Source organism: Chiloscyllium punctatum, chromosome 15 (assembly GCF_047496795.1).
Source record: "Chiloscyllium punctatum isolate Juve2018m chromosome 15, sChiPun1.3, whole genome shotgun sequence".
Lineage (NCBI taxonomy): Eukaryota > Metazoa > Chordata > Chondrichthyes > Orectolobiformes > Hemiscylliidae > Chiloscyllium > Chiloscyllium punctatum.
In genome coordinates this window covers 23,582,283-23,604,161 of record NC_092753.1, presented here as the reverse complement: position 1 = coordinate 23,604,161, position 21,879 = coordinate 23,582,283, and positions in this window count along the sequence as shown.

Here is a 21,879-nt window from a genome sequence, read left to right as displayed (position 1 = left end):
CATAAAATCATAGAGATGTACAGCATGGAAACAGACCCTTCAGTCTAACCCGTCCATGCCGACCAGATATCCCAACCCAATCTAGTCCCACCTGCCAGCACCCTCCAAACCCTTCCTATTCATACACCCATCCAAATGCCTCTTAAATGTTGCAATTGTACCAGCCTCCACCACTTCTTCTGGCAGCTCATTCCATACACGTACCACCCTCTGCATAAAAAGGTTGCCCCTTAGGTCTATTTTATATCTTTCCCCTCTCACCCTAAACCTATGCCCTCTAGTTCTGGACTCCCCGACCCCAGGGAAAAGGCTTTGTCTATTTACCCTCTCCATGCCCCTCATAATTTTGTAAACCTCCATAAGGTCATCCCTCAGCCTCTGATGCTCCAGGGAAAACAGCTCCAGTCTGTTCAGCCTCTCCCTATAGCTCAAATCCTCCAACCCTGGCAACACCCTTGTAAATGTTGGCATTATCATATGTAAATAAATACATCAGATGAGTGCGCTTAACCAAGCACTTTGGAAAATGGAGGAATTTTCACAGGAAGAACACTTTTGGTTTCAATATTGGCCATTTATTTCTCTCACTATCCTAGCTCATAACTGATACTCAGTTCAATAAATGCAAAGATTGTCTCTTTATATTTTCTGCAGGACTGTACAAACTAATCATCACAAGATCTCATAAATGTTTGTGATCAAAAGGTGTGGCGCTGGAAAAGCACAGTCAATCAGGCATCATCCGAGGAGCAGGAGAGTCGACATTTTAGGCATAAGCTTTTCATCAAGAATAAGCTCTTCATCACATTCCTGATGAAAGGCTTATGCTCAAAATGTCAATTCTCCTGCTCCTCGGATGCTGCCTGACCGGCTGTGCTTTTCCAGTATCACACTTTTTGACTCTCCAGCATCTGCAGTCCTCACTTTCTCTGTCATAAGTGTTTATGGAGCTGATGCTCCTGTATGGCCATGTAGCAGCTGGCCAGATACTGCCAGAGGTCAAGGACCTTTAGGTCTTCCCTCCTGAAGAAGGATAAATGGGGATAACATGAGGAAATGTCCTGCACCATGGAGTGTGGAGACAGTAAGCAACTTAGATAGGCAACTTTCTGAGTTTTCCATTAAGGAAATAGTGTCGTTCAGGTAGTTTAACTGTATATCCATGAGAGAGAGAAGAGGAAGGAATTAGTTGAAGCAGCAGCTGTATTTGTGTTAGACAAGAAGGTCATGCTAGAAGGTTACAGGTCACAGCCTAATCGATGATCAGACCGCCTCGGGATTATGAATCGTACATTGAAGCCTGATAATGACAGATTTTTAACCAGGAAGGGAATCAGGGGTTCTGAGGAAAGGCAGGAAAGCAGAGCTAGGGATCATCAAACCAGCCAGAATCTCATGGCATGGGCTGAATGGCTACTTCTGCTTTGACATCTCATGGTCTTTAATCCACGTTTGAAACTGGGTTGAAGAGAGAGACATGTGCAGGCTCCCACAGCTGAACAGCTTCCTGGATATTGAAACAAAATTCAGAGTCCGGGCTCTGGCCTGCAGTCACTGGGGGAGTGTAGAGATTGGATTTGAACCCTATCCCTCCTGAGACATACTGCACAAGTATCCTTCAGGTCACTGGGGCCAGTGTGTTGGTGGTTTTCTTTTTTAAGTAAGAAGATGTTCAGGTCCATTTGTCATCGTGAATCTGTTTACGACACCCAAACCTTCAGGAAAGGGGCGGGGGGAGACAAAGAGAAGTCACAAGCATATGAAGTGAGAAAAAGAGAGATACAAACTGAGAGCTGACTAAGAAACAGAGAGTGAAAGACAGTATTGGTCACAGCACTATATATCCTTACTCTGTCTAATCTCATGATGTACCTGCCCTGGGGACAGTGTAAAGAGGGAGATTTACTCAGTATAACAACATCTGCTTGACCCGGACTGATGAGTGCTTGATATGGATTGAGCAGAGGAGATTTACACTGTGTCTGACCGACAGTGGCCATACCTTGGGAAAGCGAGTTGAAGGTAGTATGGAGGGAGATTCACTTTGTATTTAACTTCATGTTGTTCCTGCCCTGGGGAATGTTTGATGGGAACAGTGTAGAAAGTGCTTGACAATATCTAACCCTATGCTGTGCCTGCCTTGGGAGTGTTTGATGTGGGCAGTGTAGTGGAATCTTTATTCTGTATCTAACCCCATGATGTACCTGCCCTCAAATATTTGATGGGGACAATATTGAGGAAGCTTTGCTTTCAGATTTTGGAGGTGATAGTCAGGTTCTTTCTGTTTCTGAACATTACAGTCGATATGTGTGAATTGTGGAGTTTATCTCCCAGTCTTTGATATTGCATGCGAGTGAGATTCACTCTGCAGTCAGGATCTCTGTTATTCTGTGTACATCTGATGGATTATGTACATATATTTAATGTTGATTTGCATATTTATGTTTGTAATTGTACCTTTAATATTATAATGTACAAATAGTTTTCTCCATGGTAGATCAGTTAAAGTAAACTGAATCTTTGAGAATCTGTCTTAATTATATAACTTGCGTGCCTTTTGAACATGGAGTAAATCTATATGATGTAAAATAAACAGTGCTCCAAATATTCAGCAGGTCAAACGGCATCTGTTCAAAGAAAAACAAAATGAACCTTTCCAGCAAATGACCTTTCATCAGAGTTTGAAATGACTGGTTTGGGGAGAAATGGACTTTATTTCTTTCTCTTTTGCTCTGTTTGAGTGTGAGGATTAAAAACGTCACTGGATTTCATAGAATTCTAACGGTGTGGAAACAGACCCTTCAGCCCAACAAGTCCACACCTACCCTTCAAACAGTAACCCACCTAGATTCATTCCTCTACCATATTATTCTCTGTTTAACCTGAAACAATGGGCAATTTAGCATGGCCAATTCACCTAACCTACACATCTTTGGATTGTGGGAAGAAAGCGGAGCATCTGGAGGAAATCCATGCAGTCATGGGGAGAATGTGCAAACTCCACACAGTCAGAGACATAAAGTCATAGAGATGTACAGCATGGAAACAGACCCCTCGGTCCAACCGTCCATGTCGACTAGATGTCCCAACCCAATCTAGTCCCACCTGCCAGCACCCAGCCCATATCCCTCCAAACCTCTTTTATATCTTTCCCCTCTCACTCTAAACCTATGCCCTCTAGTTCTGGACTCCCCGACCCCAGGGACTTTGCCTATTTACCCTATCCATGCCCCTCATAATTTTTAAACCTCTATAAGGTCACCTCTCAGCCTCCAACACTCCAGGGAAAACATCCCCAGTCTGTTCAGCCTCTCCCTATAGCTCTAACCTTCCAACCCTGGCAACATCCTTATAAATCTTTTCTGAACCCTTACAAGTTTCACATCTTTCCAATAGGAAGGAGACCAGAATTGCATGCAATATCCCAATAGTGGCATAACCAATGTCCTGTACAGGCACAACATGACCTCCCAACTCCTGTATTCAATACGCTGACCAATAAATTAAAGCATATCAAACGCTTTCTTCACTATCCTATCTACCTGTGACTCCACTTTCAAGGAGCTATGAACCTGCACTCCAAGGTCTCTTTGTTCAGCAACACTCCCTAGGACCTTACCATTAAGTGTATACATCCTGCTAAGATTTGCTTTCCCAAAATGCAGCACCTCACATTTATCTGAATTAAATTCCATCTGCCACTTCTTTGCCTATTGGCCCATCTGGCCATCTGAGGCTGGATTTGATCTTGTGTCGCTGGACTTGAACTTGGTACCTTTGAGGGGTCCTATTCTCTCCTGAGTTACCCTTTTTATTGAATCTTTGCATGTTACACCATCAGAACCACAAATGCAGACACACTGTGTGAAACTGTTCTCATTCCCTAAACACAGAGCCCAATATCTCGCTGCTTATTGGCTGCGAGCAGCCTGCTTAGTTCATAACTGAGAAAGGTGTCAATTCTCTCTGGTTGGTTTTGGTCACCGAATGCATTCCCCTGTCTCTCATCATCTCGCTGCACAAAATTCCTCCAAACTCAAACTCTGTCACTGAGCAGGTGCATGGCCACAGTGTTGATAGCTGTTCCCTGCCAAGGAATCTCTGAATTGGCACCACTCTCTGCTTCAGTGGGCAGCACTTGCACCTCTGAGGGAGATTGTCATTGACTGAAGCTGCAGCTCCTTGAGAGGAACAAGATTGAGATTGACCCTTCCTAACACAGTACTGAGGGAGTGCTTAGAATGGGACTGAACACTGTCTCTATCTCAGACTGTTGGATTGATGATGCTTCTTGTGTCTCTGTGTCTCTTTGAGTGATAATGTACGGAAACTATGTGAGAAGGAATTGCCTGCATTCCTCTTTGTGTCTCAGGTGAAAGGTGGAGAGCAAAGTAGAAGGGAAACTCTGTGATGGGGAGAGTGTTATATACCGGGATAAAATCTCATAAAAGCTGTAGAAAGTCTGGGAAGAGCACACTTGCCTTCACTGCTCAGATCTTTGAGTATAGGAGTTGCAAAGTCATATTAAAGTTGTACAGGACATTGATGAGGCTTCTTCTGGAGTATTTAATATCTAATGCTCTCATAGTATTTGCTTTCACTTTGAGCTTTGCACTTTTGAAACCTCATAGTCCGTTTGATAAGTATCCATCTCGGCTCATTTCCCGAGTAAACCACTCTTTGAAGTAATTTTCTATATCTAATAGATCTGTTCCAGCTATCAGTTGCTTGCGAAAAACTTGAATAAGGTTCCAATCAATGTGGACTACTTTATTACGCTTGGAAGCAATAGTATGTATTCACAATGACACTGGTTGCTTTGAAGTCCCATGTGCCAGCGTCTGACTTAGGTGGTGAATCCATTAGCCGATGGTCAGGCTTGAGTTTGGATCACCCGACCAAAATGCTCTACCTGGATTCAGCAGCAAGGCATACATCAGACTTTTTTATCGAGTCATACAGCATGGAGACAGACCCTTCAGTCCAACTCATCCTTGCTGACCAGATATCCTAAACTTATCCAGTCCCATTTGCCAACACTTGGCCCATACCCCTCCAAACCTTTTCTATTAATGCTCCCATCTAGATGCCTTTTAAATAGTCCAATTTCCTTAACCTCATTCTGCTGTGACTGTCGTATTGGAAAATACCTGTTTTATCCACCTAATTGGTTTTTAATTAATCACTGTCGTATTCAAAGCCATCTTCCAATGTGTTCAACCTCACTCACTCTTCAAAGTTATGGTTGAAGAAATACGAGCAACTTTCTTGAGTGTTCTTTCCCAGACCCTTCCCTTAATAGTCAGAGAAACAGCGGGACACCATACGCCAACACAGTTTTTATGAAACTACTTTGTGCCTATCTACCCTTGGTGAGTTCTTTGGTCAAGTGATAAATTTCTTATGTGATGGTAATCCATGTGATGGCCCCTTGTGACAAACCCAACACACAGAGCTTCAATACAACATGTTTATATTCATTAATTGAGAATAAATAACAAACACGACTGACTGCATGATCCAAAGTGATCAATGTGAAAGAAGAATAAATATTGTGTTGGATTCTAAAGTTTTTGACTGTGTGTATCAGTGTGTGTGAGTGTGTACTTGGCTTACAGAAGTTACCTTGTACTCTTTTGATAGCCTTTATCATTTCCATTGTTTAAATGATGCTCTTAATCCGCTGATAAAATTCTGGGTTTTTTTTGTTGATTTCAACTGCAAATATTTTCCTCATCCTCCCTTGGCTTTTTCTAGTTTTTGACTTTCACTTAATCCATGTAGTTTCTCCACCAGTTTTTCTATAGTTTTAGGGTTTGTTTTACTGTTTCATGGCATCCTGTATACTTCGGGACACCTCTGAGGTTTTGGATCTGGAAATGTCATTATTTCTCTTTGTTGAATCATGACTACATTGTGTCTGTGGACTCTAAATTTTGAAATTCTTGCCCTGCTGAGTCATTAATATTTATTCAAGCATCTGCATCCAATTCAAATTCTCCAGTCATCCCACAATGGGTTGGAGTGGTTATGTATGTTAGACAAGGAGAAAGCTTCCTCTTGTCTGTCTGTTAAAATCCCTTACAGACAGTCTCCTAACATTAGCATAGGTCACTATTTCATTTAACTAAGCCCAGAGAAGATCAATCGTTGTGAGGGATGCCCATGGACAAAATGGCTGATGGCTGCTCATAGCTAGAGTTGTTGGAGCTTATGGGAAAATACTTGCTTAATAAAGTAGATCAACAGCAGGTCTGTATAATCAAGGTTGTTTAGATGAGATAGAATGTACAGCTGCAATTGTTCACATAGATAAGAATATTTCACATAAATTAGTTATTTCTCTTGAATTGTTTAATCAAGATGTTACCAGGATGGAGGAAGAATGTAAATGCTTCAGAGGAGATTTACCAGGGTGCTGCCCAGATTGGAGAGCTTGTTTTATGAAGAGAGGTTGAGTGAGTTCAAGCTTTTCACGCTGGAGAGAAGAAGGAAGAAAGGTGACTTGATAGAGGTGTACAAGGTAGTGAGAGACATAGATAGAGTAGATACCGGAGACTTTTCCCCAGGGCAGAAGTGGCCATCATGAGAGGTCATAATTTTAAGGTGATTGGAGGAAGGTTTAGGGGAGGTGTCAGAGGTAGGTCCTTTATGCAGAGAATGGTGCGTGTGTGGAATGCACTGCCAGTGGTGGTAGTAGAGTCAGAGACATTACGGACATTTAAGCACATGGATGGCAGTAAATTGAGGGGTGTGCAGGTTAGGTTGATCTTAGGTTAAGAAAAATACTTGGCATAACATCATGGGCTGAAGGGCTTGTTCTGTGCTGTAATGTTCTGTGTTCTATGTTCGAACACAGACCAGTATTTTCTAGGAACAGATCAGAGGGATATGGAGAATTCACACTTGTGAAAGATTGTTGACAGATTGAACATCCGTAAGTGGCGAGTCTTTCATTTCTTGTTTGTTTGACACACTGCAACAATCTTCAAAAGCAAGGAGTTACTTTGTTTGAACCATTAGGTTCTTCTTAACCTGCACAAAGTGTACTAAACTAAACGAGATGCTGAATGAGCAGACCTTTACAATAGTGTAGGGTTACACTGGATGAAGATTTGGAGATTTTCTTTGATTCACAGTTCCAAACTCTCAAAAAGAAATCTTGAAATGACTAATATTTGCAATCTCCATCTAACCATGAATTCACCTTGACCTCTTACAATGCTGAATGACATCTTTGTGATTCTAATTTTCAGAGATGCCCTGCACTGAACTCCTCCACCATTGCCTATGTTTCACTGGTGCCCTTTGATATGGACCAGACCAGACCCTCTCAAAATATTTGAAGAAGGTTGCATCGACTCAAACTTTTTCTCATTTAAAGGCAAATATAAAATGTCTGTTCCTGAAGCAGCACGACTGGTCAAACTATTCGACGTTAAGCAAAACACGATTTATTTAAATACTGTAGTTAACATACAATGAAAGAAAGAGGAATTTAGAGAAATTTAATTTTATTTTAAACTTAATAATAGATACAGCTGAAGATCTGGACCCCTGCTGAGGGGTCCCTTAGTTCAAGATCGGTCAAAAGAATCACTCGGAGTACGATCTGTTTAAAGCATGATTACCAGTTTAATAAATTAAGGCAGTCTGGCGTAGATTTGTCCAGCAAAACACAAGTTAAAAGCTTCTGTGGAGAAATAGAGCAATTACATTAGAAAATTGCACATTATTTATATGCTTATTTTTAAGAGATAGTACAGCCTTAGTTACAAGAAAAGACCAATCACATGATTTACAGTAGGTTAGTCCAGTGATACTTCCTGAGAAAGGGTTCTTAATTACAAGAACAGTCCAATCAACTGTATTATGGTGACATGATTGACAACAGGCTAATCTAATGATATTTTCTGGGAAACAGATAGTTATACGCATATAATCACCCCATATTTGCTAGTTCAAGGTTAGTTCAAATACCAAATCACTGTCTTATCATTCATATTATGAAAAGTCCATTGTATTCTCTTATCTTCTATTTAGCTTAACTCAGCAAAGCAGCAGTACAAGTTCACAGAGTCAAATCATTACTTTCAGCTATTTTGTTGTGTTATTTCAAACTAAGAAGCCATTTTGTGGTTAATAGAAATCTACATATACTTGCTGCTTCTGACAACAGCCTAAATTCAAATTTTAGGTCCTCACAGCAAATATTACTAATTAGGGGTGGTAATGGCTGAGTGGTATTATCATTAGACTGTTACTCCAGAGACCCAGGTCATGTTCTGGGGACCCAGGTTCAAATCTCACCATGGTATTTGAATTCAATGAATTAAGGATCTAATAACCACTATAAGTCCATTGCCAATTGTCAGGAAAAGCCCATCTGGCTCACTAACATGCCTAAGGGAAGGAAGCTGCCATCCTTACCTGGTCTGGCCTACATGTGACTCCAGATCATCTAACAAAGTGGTTGACTCTCAATTGCTCTCTGGGCAATTAGGGATGGGCAATAAGTGTTGTCTACCTAATGACGCCCTCATCCTGCTACAGAATAAAGAGGAAAAAAAATCCCATAAACACACCACTTGGCAAAAAGAAAACTTCAGACACAGACTCTCATATGCAGTTCTCCAATCCAGGAGGAAAAAAAATCAAGAGAAAGTTCAGAGTAGCAGCTGGAAGACATTCAATGAAGCTTCCAAATTTTTTGAGAGCCCAATATCTTATGCTGAAAGCTAAACCTAAAAGCTAAAATAAAACTAGAGGGCATGGTCTGTGGGAGCTGACCACACCCAGACTGCTTCCATTGTTCCAACTTTTAAAAAAAACCTCAAGGTCTCACAAACTGTTTACTCACCTGGTCTTCTGTAGCCGGCTCACTACCTCTGCCTTACATCCTCTCTTGAAAAATACAGGGCAAAATAACCTCCTGAATGTCATAACATCGTGACAACTCCTACCTGCAATGGAATTACTTGAACTCAGACATGGATCTTAAACAGGGACAAAAAAACACAGATAGAAAGTTTATTTATTTCCTGTTTTTGCGTACAACCTTTATTCAGTGATACAGAGTCAGTGCTTTGTGGCAGAACCTGCTTCTGGTGAGTGTCTTCATTCAGTGAGAAGAAGGGGTCCAGCCCCAATGGGATCTCATCATTGTATTTCAGATTTCCTGTTCAGTCTACAGCATTCCAGCCCATGGTCGCAGTGCAGTGGGAAAAACTCCTATTGTTTACTGCAATAGTCTTTTCGACACACTGCCCCACACCAGTCACAGAGCTCCAAGAATTCTAAACTATAACCAGAAAAATATATTGATTGAAATAGGAAGAATAAGAAAACAGTATAAAGCTGATGAGGTCAGCAGCGTTTCTGTGCCTAACTTTGCACCACATTTTACTTCCTGCTTCATTAACACTACAAACTGTAGCACAAGCCCTACCATCCAAACTTAAATATGTGACAGCCTCCTCAGAATTACAATGAGAATAAATTTCTAATGACTCCAGGCAGGTCAGTTTGACACCAGCGCTGTGTCCACCGTGAGTAGAGTCATAGAGATGTACAGCACAGAAACAAACCCTAAGGTCCAAGCCGTCCATGCCGACCAGATGTCCCAACCTAATCTAGTCCCACCTGCCAGCACCCGGCCCATATCCCTCCAAACCTTTCCTATTCATATATCCATCCAAATGCCTTTTGATTGTTGCAATTGTACCAGCCTCCACCACTTCCTCTGGCAGCTCATTCCATACACGTACCACCTTCTGTGTGAAAAATCTGCCCCTTAGGTCTCTTTTATGTCTTTCCCCTCTCACCCTAAAACTATGCCGTCTAGTTCTGGACTCCCCGACTCCAGGGAAAAGACTTTGCCTATTTATCCTATCCATGCCCCTCATGATTTTATAAACCTCTATAAGGTTACCCCTCAGCCTCCGACGCTCCAGGGAAAACAGCTCTAGACTATTCGAGCTCTCCCTATAGCTCAAATCCTCCAACCCGGCAACATCCTTGTCAATCTTTTCTGGACCCTTTCACGTTTCACAACATCCAAGCAACCAGGAATGGATCAACGCAAATCCTGCTGGAGAGGACTGTTCAAGGAGAGTCAGTGTGGATCTCAAATTAAACAAATATAACTTTCTGATGAAATAAAAGATGAATGAAGGTAAGGCCATCCAAAGTGCTTCACAAATTATAAGAGAGGCTGTAGAAAAACTGAAGCTGTTGTAATAAATGGCTCAAGGTCACCATGAAGGAATTATGTGTTGGGACAGAATAATGCTAAGTGATCGTAATTTGCTGCAACTTGCAAACAGCAGAATGGCAACCAAGTTATTTTTTGATGCAAGGATTTGTTTTGTTCTTGTTTTTTCTATATAAAAATGACACAGATGTTCATATATAGAGAAAAAGCAATCAAGATTTTTTTTTAGATTACTTACAGTGTGGAAACAGGCCCTTCGGCCCAACAAGTCCACACCACCCCGCCGAAGCGCAACCCACCCATACCCCTACATCTACCCCTTACCTAACACTACGGGCAATTTAGCATGGCCAATTCACCTGACCTGCACATCTTTGGACTGTGGGAGGAAACCAGAGCACCCGGAGGAAACCCACGCAGACACGGGGAGAACGTGCAAACTCCACACAGTTAGTCACCTGAGGCGGGAATTGAACCCGGATCTCTAGCGGTGTGAGGCAGCAGTACTAACCACTGTGCAACCGTGCCGCCCATTTTCTTGGACACCAAACTTGGAATTGGTGTAGATAGCGAGGATACCAGTCATTAGTGCATAGATAGGCTATGGATAATATCAGAGCTGAAAACGTGTTGCTGGAAAAGCGCAGCAGGTCAGGCAGCATCCAATGAGCAGGAGAATTGACTTTTCAGGCATGAGCCCTTCTTCAGGAAGCCTTATTCGGCTCATGCCCGAAACATCGATTCAACTGCTCCTTGGATGCTCTGATCTCCAGCATCTGCAGTCCTCACTTTCTCCAAAGGATAATATCACCAGTAAACAGCAGAAAGTGGTTTGGGGAATTTAACAGACTGAAGATTGCAGTGATGGAGTTTAGTATAAAAAACTAAAGAGAGAAAGCAACGACCAAACTACAGCGTTTAAATGTGAACAGGATTAGAGTTGCTTGGTGTTCATGTGCATAGATCCTGAAATGTGACAGGATCAGCTGAAGGGGGAAATGGCAAACATTAGATATTGCCAATGAAACATTGAGTAATAAAAGACAGAAAAGGCATGAAGAGAAAACAGTACTGTTCCTGGAAAACTGAAATATAACCTCAGCAGGTCTGGCAGCATCTCTGATGAGAGAACTAGAGCCTATTTCTCCCACACCAGTCCCTGAGTCTCAATGTATCTCCCTAACCTTATGCCAATTAACACTTGGCATAGATATTAATCTAGACTTCTGACGTTCAGCTTCTTCATTAGACACTCAGGTCCTGATAGTGACTCAGCAGGACCTAGTTTCTTGCCTGGTATATGTTGTCAGTACCGACATGGATCAGTAAAATGGTATCCAGTCCATTCCATTGCAAGCTTGTCTTCAGCCTTGCACCAATATCCTGAAATGCAGCATGGGAAGGAAACACAACCTACTGGACTCACGCTCTTCACTGCTAAAACAAGGTGCCATTCCTGTTATTATATTGTCCCCTATTATCATCCCTTGGAATTTTACAGCACTGACATGGGTCTTTCAGCCCCTGCTGTTATACTGAACATAACGCCAAATTAAACTAACCCCTTCTGCCTGCCTATGGTCCATAATTCTCCATTCCTTGCATATTCATGTGAACAAAGAACAAAAGAGCAGTGCTGGAACAGACCCTTCGCTCCCCCGCCCCAAGCCTGTGCAAATCATGATGCTCTAACTAAACTACATAGCAAAGTTTCTGCCTTATTCGGTCTGTATCCCTCTATTCCTTCCCTATTCATGTAACCATCCAGATACCTCTGAGATGTCACCAACATGCCTGCCTCCACCACCTAATCTGGCAGTGCGTTCCAGGCTCTTACCACTGTCTGTGTGAAAAACCTCCCTCACACATCTCCCTTAAACTTCCCCTCTCTCACCTTGAACCTGTGCTCCCTCGTAATTGAAACTTCAACCCTGAAAAAAAGCCTCTGACTGTCCACCCTATCCATGTCTCTCATAATTTTGTAGACTTCTATCAAGTCTCCTCTCGACTGCTGTCTTTCCAGTGAAAACAATCCTAGTCTGTTTAACCCTTCCTCATAAGCAATACCCTCAAGACCAGGCAACATCCTGGTGAACCTTCTCCGCATCGTTCTGATAATGATGTGACCAAAACAGCAGATCTGGAGGAAGGTATAGGTGGTCTGATTAGCAAGTTTGCAGATGACACTAAGATTGGTGGAGTAACAGATAGTGAAGGGAACTGTTAGAGAATGCAGCAGAATATAGATAGATTGGAGAGTTGGGCAGAGAAATGGCAGATGGAGTTCAATCCGGGTAAATGTGTGGTGATGTATTTTGGAAGATCCACTTCAAGAGCGAGCTATACAGTAAATGGAAAAGCCCTGGGGAAAATTATGTACAGAGAGATGTGGGTATTGAGGTCCATCATTCCCTGAAGGTGGCAATGCAAGTCAGTAGAGTGGTCACGGAGGCATACGGCATGCTTTCCATCATCAGTCAGTGTATTGAGTACAAGAGTTGGCAGGTCATGTTACAGTTGTATAAGACTTTGGTTGGGCCAAATTTGGAATAGTGTGTACAGTTCTGGTCGCCACATTACCAAAAGGATGTGGATGCTTTGGCGAGGGTACAAAGGAGGTTCATCAGGATGTTGCCTGGTATGGAGGGCGCTTGCTATGAAGAGACATTGAGTAGATAAGGATTATTTTCATTAGAAAGACAGAATTTGAAGGGGAACCTGATTGAGGTCTACAAAGTCATAAGAGGTATATACAGGGTGGATAGCAAGAAGCTTTTCGCCAGAGCGGGCGACTCAATTACTAAGGGTCTTGAGTTCAAGATGAGAGGGAAATATTTTAAGGGGGTTGTGCATGGAAAGTTCTATACACAAAGGGTGGTGGATGCCTGGAATGTATTACCAGTGGGAGGTAGTAGAGGCGGGCACGATAGTGTCATTTAAGATGTATCTTGACAGATGCATGAATGGGTAGAGAGCAGAGGGATACAGATCCTTAGAAAATAGGTGACAAGCAGTTATGTAGTTAACTCAGCCGGATTAGGGAGATTTAAACAATCCTTGGATAAGCACATGGGTGATGATGGGATAGTGTAGGGGAACGAGCTGAGAATAGTTCACAGGTCGGTGCAACATTGAGGGCAGAAGGGCCTGTTCTGCGTTGTATTGTTCTATGTTCTATGTTCTAAGTTTAGATAGAGGATCTGGATTGGCACAACCTTGGAGGGCCGAAGGGCCTGTTCCTGTGCTGTAATGTTCTTTGTTCTCTTTTGCTCAATATTCCAAATGAGGCCTCACAAGGGTTTCATATAGCTGCAACATAGTCAACTCTTGTACTCCATTCCCCGACCGATGAAGGCAAGCATGCCATATGCCTTCGTAATCACCTTGGCAACCTACGTTGTCACTTTTGGGGAACTGTGGACATACACGCCCAGATCCATCTGTATGGCAATGTTCCTAAGGGTTTTGCCATCTATAGTATCTTCCGAGATGCATCACCTCACATTTGTCTGAATTAAGCTCCATCTGCCATTTCTGTGCCTAAGTCGCCAATCAATCCTGTTACATCCTTTGACAATCGTTGTTAACGCCACCAATCTTCGTGCCATGTGGTTATCTGAAAGTCACTAAAATGCCCTTATCGTATCTGCCTCCACCACCACCACCCCAGCAATGTGTTCCGCACTCCTACCACTCTCTGGGTAAAACGCTTGCCCCTCACATATCCTCTGATCTTTCTTACACTTGCCTTAAATGTATGCGCCCTAGTTTTGGACATTTTAACTCTGGATCCTGACCGCCAAATCTATTTATGCATCTCATAATTTTAAAGACTTCTATAAAGTCTCTATTAAGCCTCCACCACTCAAGAGAAAACAATCTTAGATTTTCTAGCCTCTCCTTATTGTGCATACTCTCTATTCCAGGCAGCATCCTGTTAAACCTCTTCTGCACTCTCTCCAAAGCTTCCATGTCCTTCCTGTCATGGGATGAACAGAATTGAACACAATACTTTAAGTGTGGCCTAACCAAAGCCTTACAAAGCCGCATCATGACATCCTGACTCTTGTACTCAATTTCCCAACTAATAAAGGCAAGGATGCCAAATGCCTTTTTTACCACCTTATCTACTTGTGTGGCCACTTTCAGGAAGCTATGGATTTGACCCTCAAGATCCCTCTATACATCAGTGTTGTTCAAGGTCCTGCCATTAACACGATAATTTTCCTTAATATTTGATCTCCCGAAGTGTAGCACCACATACCTACCTGGATTAAACTCCATCTGCCATTTCTTCACCCATATCTGCAACTGACCTATATTCTGCTTTATCCTTTGACAACCTACACTGTCCACAACTCCACTGATCTGTAAACTTACTAACCCATTCATCCACATTTTCATCCAAGTCTTTTATATAGATCAGAAACAGCTAAAGTCCCAGTGTAGATCCCTGCGGAACACTATGAGTCATAGACCTCCAGACAGAAAAACACCCTTCCACCACTACTTTCTGCCTTCTGAAGCCAATTCTGAATCCACGCAGCCAAATCACCATGGATCCCATGCATCTTAATCTTCTGGGTGAGCCGAGCATGAGGGACCTTACTAAAATCCATATAGACAACATCTACCCTTATCGATCACCTTTGTCACCGACTCAGAAAATTCAATCAAGTTGGTAAGACATGACTTGCCCTGCACAAAGCCATGCTGACTGTCCTTAATCAGGCCTTGGTTTCCCAAATGTGCACAAAATCCTGTCCCTAGGAAATCTCTCCAATAACTTGCTAACCACAGATGTGAGACTCAATGGTCTATAGTTTCCTGGATTATCTTTGTTTCCCTTCTTTTACAGAGGAAGAACATTAGCTAATCACCAGTCCTCAGGGACCTCTCCAGTGGCTAATGAGGATACAAAGAACTTGGTCAAGGTCCCAGCTATCTCCTCTCTTGCCTCTCCCAATAACCTGGGGTAGATACCATCAGGCCTTGGGACCTACCTACCTTAATGCTCTTCAAGAGACCAAGCACCACTTCTTTCTTGATCTCAAAATGTAGCTCATCTTAAATCTTACTATGTTCCATGTCTTTCTCCTGGATGAATATTGACACAAAGTATTTATTTGGATCTCACCCACATCTTCTGCTTCCAAGGACAAGTTCCCTCCTTTATCCTTGAGTTATCCTAGCTTCTCCCAAGTTATTCTCTCATTTTTCATGTGTCTGCAGAATGCCTTGACATTCTCTTTTGCCCTACTTCCTGAGATCATTCCATGGCCCCTTCTTTCACTCCTATTTCCCTGCTTGAGTTCTTTTTTGCTTTCTTTATATTCCTCATGGGCCCTGCCCAATTTTAGTTTCCTAAAACTTACATAGGCTTCTTTTTTCCTTTCGGCTAAATTCATAACCTCCCTAGTTATCCAAGGGTCCCTTACCTTGCCATCCTCATCCTTCCTCTTTGCTGGAACATACCCATCCTGAATTCTCATCTGCAAGTTTTTAAACAGTTCACACATGTCAAATGTGGACTTAGATAACAATAGCTTCTCTCAATTAATGCTCCTAAGCTCCTGCCTAATGCTGACATAATTTACCCTCCCTCGATTTGGTGCCTAGTCACATATCCTTATTCATAGTTATCTTCAAACTGAAGGAATTGTGATCACTATTTCCAAAATGCTCTCCCAAACTCTCTGACTAGGCTCATTAGCCTGTATAATGCCCAGTATGACCCCTCAAGGTGGACTATAGGCATACTATTTCAAGAAACCCTCTTGGATATACTTAACAAATTCTGCCCCATCTAAGCTTCTTTATCGAAGGGAGTCCTAGTCAATACTGGGGAAGTCAAAGTCACCCACTATGACAACTCTGTTGTTATTGCAAAGAGCTATAGAGATGCACAGCACGAAAACAGACCTTTCAGTCTAACATCTTTGAAAAATCGGCCAACATATTTGTTCCTCAATGTATTTGTGGCTGTTGGTAGGTCTACTGTATAATCCTATCAGAGTGATAGCACTCATCTTAATTTTGAGCTATACCCCTAGTGCCTTGATGGATAAGCCCTCCAATCTCATCCCTCGCCTCCTATAGTAACCTAGGGTATCTCCTGTCTGGCCCGGCGACATATCTGTGCTCATGTTTTACAAAATTTCCAGCACATCCTCCTTCTTAACATCAACCTGTTAGAAAATATCAGTCTGTTTCACACTGTCCTTACAACCAACAAGGTCCCTCTCACGAGTGAATACTGAAGCAAAGTATTCATTAAGGACCTCTCCTACTTCCTCCGTCTCCAGCCACCAGTTCCCTCCACTCTCTCTGATCGGCCTTACCCTCACTCTGGCCATCCTCTTGTTCCTCACAGAAGTGTAGAACACCTTAATCCTACCTGCTAAATCTTTTCCATGCCTCCTTCTAGCTCTCCTAAGTCCATTCTTCAGTTCCTTCCTGGCTGCCTTGTAACACTCTAGAGTCCTGTCTGATCCTTGCCTCCTCAACCTTAAGTAAGCCTCCTTCCTCCTCTTGACCAGATGTTCCACATCCCTTGTCATCAAAGGTTCCTTCATCCAACCATCCCTTCTTTATTCCAGTCGAGTAAACCTATCCAGCACTCAAAGCAAGTGCTCCCTAAACAACATCCGCATTTATGCTGTGCATTTCCTTGAGAATTTCTACTCCCAGTTTATGCTCCACAATTCCTGCCTAGTAGCCCCTCCCCTAATTAAATACTTTCCCACACCATCTGAACCTATCCCTTTCCATGACAAAAGTAAAAATCAGAGAGTTATGATCACTATCACCAAAATAGTCTTCCACCAAGAGAGCTGACATTTGACCTGCTTCGTTGCCAAGCACCAAATCCAATATGGCCTCCTCTCTAGTGGGCCTATCTATATATTGATTCAGAAATCCTTCCTGGACACACATGACAAAATCTGCTCCATCCAAACTATTTGCACTAAGGACGTTCCAATCAATGTTAGGGAAGTTGAAGTCACCCAAGACAACCGCCCTGTTCCTTGTGCACCTTACATAACATAAGAACTAATAGGCCATGTTGCCTGCTCCACCATTCAATAAGATCATACCTGATCTTTTCGTGGACCCAGCTCCACTTACCCACCCTCTCACTGTATCCCTTAATTCCTTTATTGTTCAAAAAAATCTATCTTAGCTTTAAAAACATTTACTGAAGTAGCGTCAACTGCTTCCCTGGGCAGGGAATTCCATAGATTACCCACCCTCTGGGTGAAGAAGGTCCATCTCAATTCAGTCCTAAATCTGCTCCCTCTCATCTTGAGTCTCTGCCCTCTTGTCCTAGTTTCACCTGCCAGTGGAAACATCCACTCTACTTCTATCTTATCTATTCCCTTCATAATTCTATATGTTTCTATAAGATCCCCCCTCATTCTTCTAAATTCCAATCAATCTAATCCCAGTCTACTCAGTCTCTCCTCATAAGCCAACCTTCTCAACTCCGGAATCAACCTGGTGAACCTCCTCTGTACCCCCTCTAGTGCCAGTATATCATTTCTCAAGTAAGGAGACAAAAACTGCAAGCAATACTCCAGGTGTTGCCTCACCAGCACCTGTACAGCTGCAACATAACCTCTCTGCTTTTAAATTCAACTCCTTTAGCAACATAGGACAAAATCCCATTTGCCTTCCTAATAACTCACTGTACCTGCAGACCAACCCTCTGTGACTTATGCACAAGGACACCCAGGTCCCTCTGCATAGCAGCATGCTGCAACTTTTTACCATTCAAATGCAGCACGGCGGCATGGTGGCACAGTGGTTAGCACTGCTGCCTCACAGCGCCTGAGACCTGGGTTCAATTCCCGCCTCAGGCGACTGACTGTGTGGAGTTTGCACGTTCTCCCTGTGTCTGCATGGGTTCCCTCCGGTTTATTCCCACTGTCCAAAAGATGTGCAGTTCAGGTGAACTGGCCATTCTAAGTTGCCTGTAGTGTTAGGTAAGGGGTAGATGTAGGGGTATGGGTGGGTTATGCTTCGGCGGGGCGGTGTTTCCACACTGTAAGTAATCTAATATAAAATCATAGTCCTTTTTACTGCTACTCCGACCAAAATGGATGATTTCACATTTATTGACATTGTATTCCATCTGCCAGACGTGTGCTCGTTTTTTTTTTCCTCATGTTCTATCTTACTTTTATTTAAAGCTCTTTTGGGGGCTTTATGTTCACCTTTAAAGTTTTCCCAAACTTCTAGTTTCCTATTGGTCTTGGCCGCTTTGTATGCCTTTTCTTTCAATTTGATAGCTTCCCTTGTTTCCTTTGAAATTCATGTCAGATTACCCCTTTTCTCACAGTTCTTCCTTTTCATTGGAATATATTTTTGCTGAGCAATTTGAAAAATTGCTTTGAATGTCCTCCATTGTTCGTCAACTGTCCCACCATAAAATTTTTGTTTCCAGTTTACTTTGGCCAAGTCCCCTCCTATTCTATTCTAGTCTCCCTTATTTAAGCACAGGACCCAGGTTTTGGATTTAATCTTCACACTCTCCATCTGTATTCTAAACGCAACCATACTGTGATTGCCTCTTCCAAGAAGATCCCTGACTATGAGGTCTGTCTCATTATACAGGACCAGATATAGGATAACTCGCTCCCTCGTCAGTTCCATTACAGGTTGTTCAAGGAAACTATCACGGATACACTCAATGAACTCCTCCTCAAGGCTACTCTGACCAACCTGGTTCGACCAATTGACATGTAGATTATAGCCATACCATTATTACAGATATTAGTTATTTCTTTGTTTATTGTTCGCCCCAATGTGATGTCATTATTTTATGGCTTTTATTATGTTTATCAGTGACTTTTTCTTCATAGAATTTCTAATTTCCACCCAAATGGATTCAACCTTATTCTCCACAGAACCCATATCATCTTTCAGCACCGCCCTGATATCGCCCTTGAATATCAGAGCTACACCACCTCCTTACGTTCCTGTCTGTCCTTCCGAATACTCTGATAGACCTGAATATTTATCTCCCACTCATGACCATCCTATAACCATGTCTCCATAATGACTACTAAATAATGTGAATTTGTGATGATTTGCACTGTTAACTCATCTACCTTGTTCCAAATGCTATGAGCATTCAGGTAAAGTCCTTCTTGGTAACTTTCTTACCCTCATGATTTTCATCATCTCTAATATCTCCTGAATTATCCTTCCTTTTTGCTTCTTTCATAGTCTGCCTTGAACATAAACCCTCCTGCGTACATGCTATCCTGTTGCTTATCTTTGTGTTTGCCATCATACTTCCTGTCCCTTTCCCTCTCCCTTCCCCCCGACTCACAAGTTTAAAGTCCTAGTGACCACCCTACTTATCCTTTTCGCTCGAACACTGGTTCCGGATCAGTTCAGGTGGAGACCATCCCATTGGTACAGATCTCTCTGGTTCCAAAACTGATGTCAATGCCCCATGAAATGGAATCCCTCTTTCCACACCATTCCCTTCGCCACATGCTTCCTTCCCAAATTTTCTTATCCCTAAGCCAATTTGCATGTGGCTTGGGCAGTAATCCGGAGATTATGACCATCGAAGACCTGTTCCTTAATTTCGCTCCTGGTGCTTGATAATCCCCAAACAGGTCCTCCATCCTAGCCTTGCCTATGTTGTTAGTCCCAACGTGGGCCACATCAACTGGATCCTCCCCCTCCCCCTCCTTCTCCAATATCCATTCAAACTGGTCAGGGATGTCCTGCACCCTGGCACCGGGCAGGTAACACACCATACGGGCCTCCTAATCGGCTTGCAAAGGATACTATATATCTCCCTAATTATAGAATCCCCGATAACTAACATTTGTCTTTTGCTCTCCCACCTCTAGAATGACCTTATGCACCATGGTGCCATGGTCAGCTGGCACATCTTGCCCGCAGCCCTTTTCCTCCTCCATACAGGGAGCAAGTACCTCATACCTGTTGGATAAGGTCAAAAGCTGAGGCTCATCCATTCCTGAACTCAGGATCCCCTTGCCTGCCTCACTTGCAATCACACCCTGCTGTCCCTGATCACTAACTGAATTTGAATTGCTTAATCTCCCAGGTGTAACTGCCTCCTGAAACAAAGCGTCCAGGTAACTCTCCCTCTCCCGGATGTGCTGCAGTGTTTGAAGCTCAGAGTCCAGATCATCAACTCTGAGCCAGAGTTCCTCCAACGACCAACACTTGCTGCAGATGTGCTCACTGCTGTTCACAATGGGAACAGCCAGCTCCCACATCATGCAGCTACAGCACATCACCTGCACAGCCATCTCTATCTAGTTAACTAATTTATTAATTTATACAAATTTATGAGTTTAAAAAAATTCTAGTACTTCTCTGGTATGGTCTTGTTCAAATAACCAATTAATAAACAAATTTAAAAAAATAAACTTTAACCAAACACACAATACAGAAGAAATGGAAGAGCCTTACCTTATCAACCCACCAGAGTCTTTTTTTGGTTGGATGAGGAGGACGTATAGTGTCTTGGGTTCAGCCACTACCCAAATATATTCTTGGCAGCCACCTGGTCCTTGCTGCAGCCTCTCCCTCTGCTGCTGTTAAAAAAAAAAGATTGCAACACATTTTAGAAGAAATTTTATAGTGTGGACACAGTAAAGAACAGGGCAAACAATATTCCTACAGCAAAATCCCACCATTCATCCAGCAGAATTGGCAAGATAGGGAACATCTGATCACCATAGAGAGAGTTTGTCAAAATGCCCAAGGGGGATGGTTGTCTCTTCATTGATGTTACCAGAGATCCACTGCCCAGTGAATGTAAACGCTGTCTTTCAGTTTGATGGTTCATCTAAACATGGCAAATTTGGCTGGAAAGAAGGAGTTAGATTTTGTTCTTCAAGCTAATGGGATACAAAGGTCAAAAGCAGGATACTGAGTTGATGATCAGTCATGATCAAAAAAAAAAGTGGAACGTGCTTATTCCTATATCTGTTCGGATGAGGTCCGGGGAGGTTTTGGCAAAGCCAGGTACAGTCTCAGGGTGAGTAGTAACCCTAAAATTGAGAGAATGCTCTTCACGGAATAGCTTGTGAGATTTTATGATTCTCTTCTCCAGAATTTCTGGATATTGTGGATGTTTAGTTTTAGCAAAGTCACCATTGTCCTGGAGGGTCACTCGCTTAGGACAGAGAGGTGGCTGGTGAGTTTAACCTGAGGGTTACCACAGGGTTGAGAAGGCAGGACCTTCAGGGTGACCTTAACTGGTATGGGAACTAAGGTCCTACTATCAGTATCTCTCCGCGTCACAAAGCAGCCATCCACCCAAGTGAGCTAATGAACCCCTTAAGAATGAGCATGTTCCACACTGAGATGAACAGATTTCTTTGTCTGATGTCAGATTTGATTGAATTCAATGGCTGAAAATGTACAATGCAATGTAGGATCTTCATTTGCTCACATTTCTCATTCCCAGTTTCAATGTAATTTCCAGTCCTAATCAAAATCTGTGAGCTGCTATTGAGTCCAGGAGAAAGGGTCGCAAGAGATCACGATCCAATCTCCACACATGACAAATCCTCATTACATGCATCAGATATTATTAACTGGAAGTTCTGGATATTTTCCCATTTCACTGCTTGGGTGCTAACATCAATTGTAAATTCTCTACTTCATAC